This window comes from Leguminivora glycinivorella, chromosome 16, assembly GCF_023078275.1.
Source record: "Leguminivora glycinivorella isolate SPB_JAAS2020 chromosome 16, LegGlyc_1.1, whole genome shotgun sequence".
Classification (NCBI taxonomy): Eukaryota; Metazoa; Arthropoda; class Insecta; order Lepidoptera; family Tortricidae; genus Leguminivora; species Leguminivora glycinivorella.
Genome location: NC_062986.1, coordinates 4,112,276 through 4,120,066, shown reverse-complemented (window position 1 = coordinate 4,120,066; position 7,791 = coordinate 4,112,276). Strand labels below are relative to the sequence as shown.

The 7,791-nt window shown below is 34.9% G+C and overlaps 1 long non-coding RNA gene across 1 annotated transcript; it reads right to left on the bottom strand.

Moving 5' to 3' along the window:
• Nucleotides 1–3,917: 3,917 nt before the first annotated feature.
• On the bottom strand, nt 3,918–6,356 carry LOC125235019. Its single transcript, XR_007178037.1, has 4 exons — nt 5,867–6,356; nt 5,559–5,678; nt 4,861–5,002; nt 3,918–4,125 (listed from the first exon to the last, which is right to left on the bottom strand). It is a non-coding gene; the product is annotated as an uncharacterized LOC125235019 (long non-coding RNA).
• Between the last annotated feature and the right edge of the window lie 1,435 nt (nt 6,357–7,791).

Below are 7,791 nucleotides of genomic sequence, written 5' to 3'. Positions count from 1 at the left end.
GCATCGGCATTCGCCACGGCTCATGGGAGCCTGGGGTCCGCTTTGGAAACTACTACCAAGATTTGGCGTAGGCACTAGTTTTATGAAAGCGACTGCCATCTGACCTTCCAACCCGAAGGGTAACTAGGCCTTATTATAATTTAATTATAATATTATAATTTGTTGCAAAACAAATTCACCACAGTACTGGTACCGGTACCATTGTCTATAATAGACATGTCCCATTCCCATCCCTACTGCTAATCATAAAGGCGCGCCATTATTTGAAACGACCAATGGCAGCACCGTGCGCGCCCGCCTCACCCCGCAAGGATTGGTGATTTGCGTCTCGAACAATATCGCTTGCATTTGGCTTCTAGTGGGGTGTTCTGTGTCAAAACCTCACACTACACTTAGTAAAATAATTGCTAATTACCATCATAAACTATAAAACTATTTATTTATGTGCGTTACTGCGGCGACATAGGGATTACCAATAGACAGCTAAGATATCATTGTAAAGCACTTTGAGGTTTTGTCACGGTGGATTTCGCAATTGTAGTAGGCGGGTTTGAGCCAATATTAAGAGTGACAAAGGTTGTGATTAGATGCGAGTTTAGTTTGTAGTGACTTATGATAAACATTGAAATTAAAATGACAAACAACATCAAGCTCGTAGCTGGAAAGAATGGTTGCCCAAGTAACCGGCCAGTATTAACAACCCTAAATATTGAAAAAGGTAAACAACCTCTAGCGATGCGATATGTACATTGTTGTGTTGCAAGTACAGTGGAATAGGCTTGTAAAAAGATAATTAATCATGTTGATTTGAATAGAAATATTACTCCCATCAAGATATAGCTCAATCGATTCTACTCTAAATTCTGAATAGGCGGTTTTCATATTTTTAGTGTTAAGTGGTACACGGTGTATTTCAACTATTGCGCAATTTAGTTAGGTATAAACAATGATATATCTGTCTCTCTCTAAATCAGATGTGGAAACACGTGTGAGGGGAAGGCATCTTTTGCTGAGAAAACGTGAACTTTAATTCGTAGAGCGTATGGGTGTAAACAAAGCACTTATGATCTTTCTGATATGAGCACGACACATCAAACAAAAGCGCCTGCAGGTGCGTCTTCGAGGCTTGTCCACTTCCAGGAAGAAAATTGTATCCGACTGTTTCTCAGTTACTACGAAATGTAAACTTTAAAGTGTTTTTATTACGATTCATAACCGAACGATTCGCTATGTAATTTAGGTATAAACAAAGATTCTGCACCTGTCAGGTGCGTGCCCATTACCAGGAAGAAATGTCCAAATAAAATGTCTGGACAAAATTTCCTAGAAGAAATGTCTAGAAAAGTGTCCAGATCCGTGCCTTTAAATAGCTCCGGGAGCGTTATTTGATTCATTATTTTTCGAGCATCGAGGACCGACAGTCGACCCTGGCTTAAAGTGTAAAAATTGTTTTAAATAGTGGGGAACCTCTGCCCAAATTTCTAAGTGTTTGATTTTATTGTGAATAAAACATATGTTTTATTTTCGTAGAGTCAGCATTTGGGATAAAGTGCTTAGAGTTGTTTAACTCTGGTACTAATGGGTAGTGATTTCTGCTAAGTTTAAGTTATGTTTTACTAGAAGTATTGAAAGTTAGTGAGTGTTTATTTTATTCATGCCGTCTATTGTTTGGTTTTGTGGGGAACATATGTTCTTTTCAGAGCCTGATTTTGGATGGTAGATTCCGATTCGGTGGTGCAGGTTTATTGTCTTGTGCTATTGAGTTGGAGTTTATATGAGTGAAGTGAGCCGCTAACGATTCGGTTCTTCTTGACAAAAGTTTCAATGTTATTGTGATAATCAAATTTAATGGTTAAATTAAATAATACCTAATCAGTTCAAATTAAGTGAAGAATATTTAATTATAAAGCCAGATCGCTGCCCAGACAGACAGTTTGTTTAGCCTTGCATCGATTAACCTAGCGGCTGTTAAACTATTGATGCAAGGAGGTCCGTAGTTTTACCAATACAGAGGGTTAAATTGGCATTTTTCTCTTTACCAACATAGAAAAATGAAAATATCTCTCCCTCCCTGGTTCTTCAATGCCCAGCTGTTAGCCTAGAGCGAGGACATTATATGTGTCATTTGGAGTAATCCAAGCTCGCTCGAAGTTGCAGTATTTGAAGGCCTTGTATATTTATTGTCATAAGTATATATCATATACACAATAGGGAACTATCCTACCCGATTGCCTCCCTGTCCACGGACGCCTGCATCGGGGGGGGATAAATACACAGACTTATAGGGTTTGCTTTCTTCAGTCTAGTCTGCTGAACTCTAGCGTAGTCAGATTAGATATACACCGCGTAAGTTCTAAAACTCTGGGTCCATGGTGAGTACGAACAGAGTTTTTATCGTTTTAGATTAGGGAACTTTCTGTCTAGTAGGGTAGAATCACACATTTCGATAGGTAGGGAAATAAATAAAGTTCTGTAATATAAAAACCTATCTTATCTAATAACTAAAAATAAATTAAATTCAAGATCTAAAATCATTGTGAACAAAATTACTGGGTGTTAGAAGGTATTTTATAAATAATATCGTGTGTTTATTCTTGGTATAATGAAACTTCAATATCATATTTATTATCAAAGTGTGAAAAAGCTTTGAGTTATTACTGTTTAATTCATCTAAGTGTAATTTGTAATTGTGGTAGCAATTTCTGATTCTTCATGTGACAGCGATCATTGAGTGTTAGCTGGGGTTTGTTTAGGGACCAGTGGCATGCGGGCGCCGTCCACTGATGGGAAGCCGAAAACTCCGAGGAGTGATTAAGCTTACTTTTCTTGGGTTTTCAATTGGAAGCTTCTTACTCGATGTATCGTTGAAACAGTGAAAGGGTCGAGAAGTTATGGTCTATTAGCAGTATTGGGGAAAAGGGGGTTTAGCTAGGGAAAATGAAACAAAATAAAAGGGGGTTAGTTCATAGATAGATAGCCCTTCTGATTTGGCATAGGATTCTCAACAGAGCAGTTTGGTTGAGATGAGGAGTTTCAAACCACAACGCAAGCTTCGAGCCCAATTGAAACTACTAATAGGGCGTAGTGGATGATTACTAAAATATTTTTTATATTATTTACCATTTATAAGCCAAAATTATGAATAAAATGTCTGGCGCCTATAGGTTTTTTCCTGTTCAAGTTCGTGTGTTACTTTGCTCGCACATCTTTCACAGGCGTTATTTAGCGTTAACATAATCTCCACGTCTTTTGCCTATTCGTCCAAGTTAACATAATTTTCACAAAATTATGCTGAGTTTTAATTAGTGGGTTAAGTTATAATTAATCATATGAGTCCAATAGTCGTATCTACTTCGCATTAAAGAGTTTGGGTTGCTATGGTTCATATCGAGGGGTCCTTCTACTACCATTAGACGAACACAAGGCCAAATCTACGGGGTATTTTTAAAGGATGGTTAGTTGTAAGAATGTTTAGTCAAGTAAGTAAGTAAATAAGTGATTGGGTGCGGAAGTTCGCTACAATTTTGGATAGGCCATAACCAGGATGTGAGGTATTACCATAGGGTTTCTTTTAATTACATAACATTGAGATATATTTCATATACATTATAATACTAAACAGTAGCTTATTTAGTTATAATTGTGAGTGTGTTTGGTGGAGCGTCTCGCGTTGTCGTTTGGTGGGACGCTTTGCTGAAGACACTCACATTTTGTTATTCGTGAAGCGGAGTGCGAGTGACTTTGACTACTGGACTCTTAATTCTTTATTAAATACTTGTTAGATAGTCAATCACAAAGTATTGACATACCTTGAAGTGCAAACTCTTACAAATATCATCTAATTCATGCAGTTGAGGGTTGAGTGAAAAGCAAACACTTGCATATCTTTAATTAAAAATAAACATAAATATGAAATCCACATTATTATTTTACAACTTAAACTTTTATTATATATTCAATATTCTAGTCTTAATAATGTAAGGTAGTGCTTTGGTCATATTGCTATTCGAAGTACATCTGTTATCCATCTTTTGCTGGCATAGTCATCTGCATCAGTCATCAAAGTTAGTCGGTCATTGTAAAACTCAGGAACCATTCTTTATTCTTCTAACTGCTTCTACTGATCTGAAAATAGAGATAAATATGCATTAGTTGGTTGACTTGGTTGTAGGTACCTTTTACATTTCAATTCAAGTGGTTTTATCTAAGTAGGCATAGATATAAGTAGATATAGGCACAGAATATTTACAATAGTACAACTATAGGCTAGCAATATCTGTAGGATGCCATATACCTAAAATAGTCATGTACATGTATGAGTTCCTTATTTTAAATAGCAGGGGGTGAGGCATTTCAAAACATTAGTACAATTTGCCAAAGTAGGAAATGGTTACAAGTAGATCAGCGGTAAACAAGATATGTCTAGTGGTCTAAAGATATGGGGGTGAAAGTCTACCCTATTGACAGCTGTAATGTCCTAGGGGCATTATATTTCATATTTAAATACTTAATGTCATATTTATCATAGTTAGGAAACAATTGAATGGGGGTGAACATCTCCATAATCATTCGACAGATTATTTTGGAAACTTAATGAGGAAGTGACAATATTTCATAATTTCAACTAGTCTTGTTCCAGTTATTAAGTAGTATTCACAATAATACTTCATTTCTACCTTTGCCCAAGCAAGAAAGATAGGATGTGTACATACGCACATGTACAGTAAGTCATACTGCGACTTAGGGCTTTTTCATACAATTTTTATGTCATTTCTCTAACAGTAGGCTATACATGTACTTATCTACGGCTAGAATGAGCTTAAGTAAGAGTAGATTTAGTCTAAGGAAGTATTTAAGTACCTAATATTAAGCTTAGCAACACATTTGTAATTTTCCTTGTATCGGGGTAGACAACGGTAGACAGTTGTCATGATGATCATATGGGCCAGTAATATGGCAGCATTCTTCACATTCTAGAAGTGGAAGGGGTTCATCTTGTAGTCTGTAAAGCAAAACAGAGTAGGATATTAGATTATAGAAAGAATAGGCTAGGTAGTTATAGATTTTTAAGAATTTCAATTTTTTAGTATGCAGTTTTCGAGGAACAATTGATGATCAGTCAATGTGACATTTTGACATGGGTTTTGGGTATCTACTCAAAGGAATATCTTAGCACCAATTTCAACTATACATTTATGGGAATATACACAGGAAATATTAGATTTCTTGGAGTACAAGTAAGCTGTATGTACCAAACTTCTCTCCGAGTCTGTCTGAGTAACTTTGACTTCTAAAGTATACCTGTGTGTTTAATTAGGTCATAAATAAGTTATCTAGATTTAGTTTAACTAGTTTAGAGTAGAATAGTGTTAGCTGACAGGATTAGAATACTATATTTAATGCTGAAAATATTACTCTTAGGAAGAAATCCGTCTGTCTTGAGCGGCAAACAAAACATGAGTAAAACTTACATAGATATACACAGTTAAAATAAGGATTTGTGATATATTAAGGTCAGGTCTAGACATAAGTTTAGTAGTATAAAAGTAGGTACTTACTTTGAAAGTTAGTCATCACCCATCGCCATCAGGAACATCCTTGTCATGTTGTAATATTGACAGTTTCATTACATAATCCCATCAAGTACCAAGGGAACATTTCAGGGGGTAGTAAACTTGCTGAAAAACAAACAAACTTGTAAAAATCATTCTTTGAAACAGAGCAAAGTAGGTTCACTTAGTATCCATTATTTTAGAAGCATAAAGAGTAAGTTTGAATGACAGGTTTTATTGATAATTGGTTCTAGGGGAAAGTAATGCAAATAATAGTCTGTTACTAGAAGTTTCCAGTGGGTCTGGGATCTTACCTTCCTTGCAAAGTTGCTTTTCGAGTAGGCAACTTAATTCACTTTGTCAGTGGAGGCATAGTTCTTTAAGACATCTTTTGTATGGCTGTATGTTCATTAGATCGTGAGTATGAGCACTAGATTTTCTATTATCGTGATGAGAAACACAGTAAAACACATGTCAAGGTTCCAATGCATTCATATACTCCAACGCGGTCGTTCATATTGTTTATAAATAGAGTTATGTCAATTTCATAACCTCAATTTCGAAGATCACAATTTGCATTAGAATTCGGAGTTTCAGTTTCATAAAACAGAATAATCTTGTAGTATGCATCATCTGAGAGCAACGAGTGTCTAGGGCAATGATTTCTTTGCATTTTTTTATTTCATCTTGCATTTTCTTGCAAAACAAGATGGCGTATACGATGTGTGAATGGCGGATGATCGGCGTCTGCGCTGTTTCGATTTGTCATTTGTTTAAGCAGATTTAAAAATGACGCGGTTATTTAAGTAATTCTAATTGAAGATCACGCGATTAATGATGAGTTTAAAGAAAAACAAAAGCATTGTCATTCCAAGAAAATAATATTAAGACACATTGAAGTCAACGGAAGTTAGTACCGATCTGATATTGCCACAAGTCAAATTGTGTCCCATTAATCGGGCGAAAAATGAAATATTTATTCATTGTAGAAATTAGAAATCATATTTTGTCATAATCTTATTAAAATCGACATACTGTAACAAGAAGTACCTAATTTCGAGAAGTATTTGCTTATTTTACCTTTTTCGATTGAAATCTTTAACTTCCGCAATCGAAACTACCTTTTAACTACGAGTTTCTAACATAGATGGCGTGCAACAACGATTCTTTACTTCGACTTTTTTGATCGTAAAATATGGATGACGTTAGTATTCACGAAAAATGTCGATAAGTTGTGTAGTTTGACGTTTTCAAAACAAACAAAAGCCGGCTAATTTGAGGTTAGTTTAGATAAATTACGGATTTGTGAAAAGAAAGTAATGTAATTTAGTTCAAATTCAGTGAATATGCGTTTATTTTATCCGTACAAATGGTTGGTAGCGTTATTTCCCTGTCGCGAGAGGCAAAAGTGTGTGTAAAAAGTGTAAAGTGACGACCCGTTTACAACCAAAACTTGTGTTTGACGATTGTTCTAAATAAAAATGCAGATTGTGTGTTAGAAGGAAGTATTTAAAATAATTATTATTTAGCATCAGTGAAGTGCAATGGACAAAAGTGGTGTTCAGTGTCTAAAATTCTGCAAGAAAAATGCACAAAGCAAGTGAGTACAAATACAAACAAATATTACCTAGTATTTAGTCGAAACAGTGATTGATTTGGTATGGTTTTTAGAAACTGATTGTATATGATATTTTATTACATATTATTCCTTCTTATTACATACAATTTTAGGGAAAAAGTGCGCTGAAATCACTTCAAATTTCAACAATATTGATTATTTTAGATTTCGAATTTGTTTTGTATCCTAGAAAAGTTTTAAATTGTGTTAGAGTATTCATTAAATCATTACATATTATTACATGTTTGTGAATTAAGTAAAACAAAATGTTTGAGTAAACATTAGTAACGTAATAATAATTGGGAGTTTAATACCTTCGTCCGTTAGTTGTATTTGATTGCTAAATTCGACCCTTTTCATAACTCGTTCGTAGCTCGGGTAGTATAGGGGCGGACTAATGTATGGGACTGTACATGCAAGGGTGGGTGTTCGAATCTTACTTTTGCTTCACTTTTTGTAATTTTTATTTTGAAATCCTATTCTATAATATTTTGTTTTTATAGTTACGACTTTGATTTGTTTATTGTTTTGAAAAAAAAATAGATAGTGATTTTTTTTTGTAAATTATGTTAAAAAACTGAAGGAAGGTGGTTTTCACAACAAGTTTTAGGGAGTAGTTAA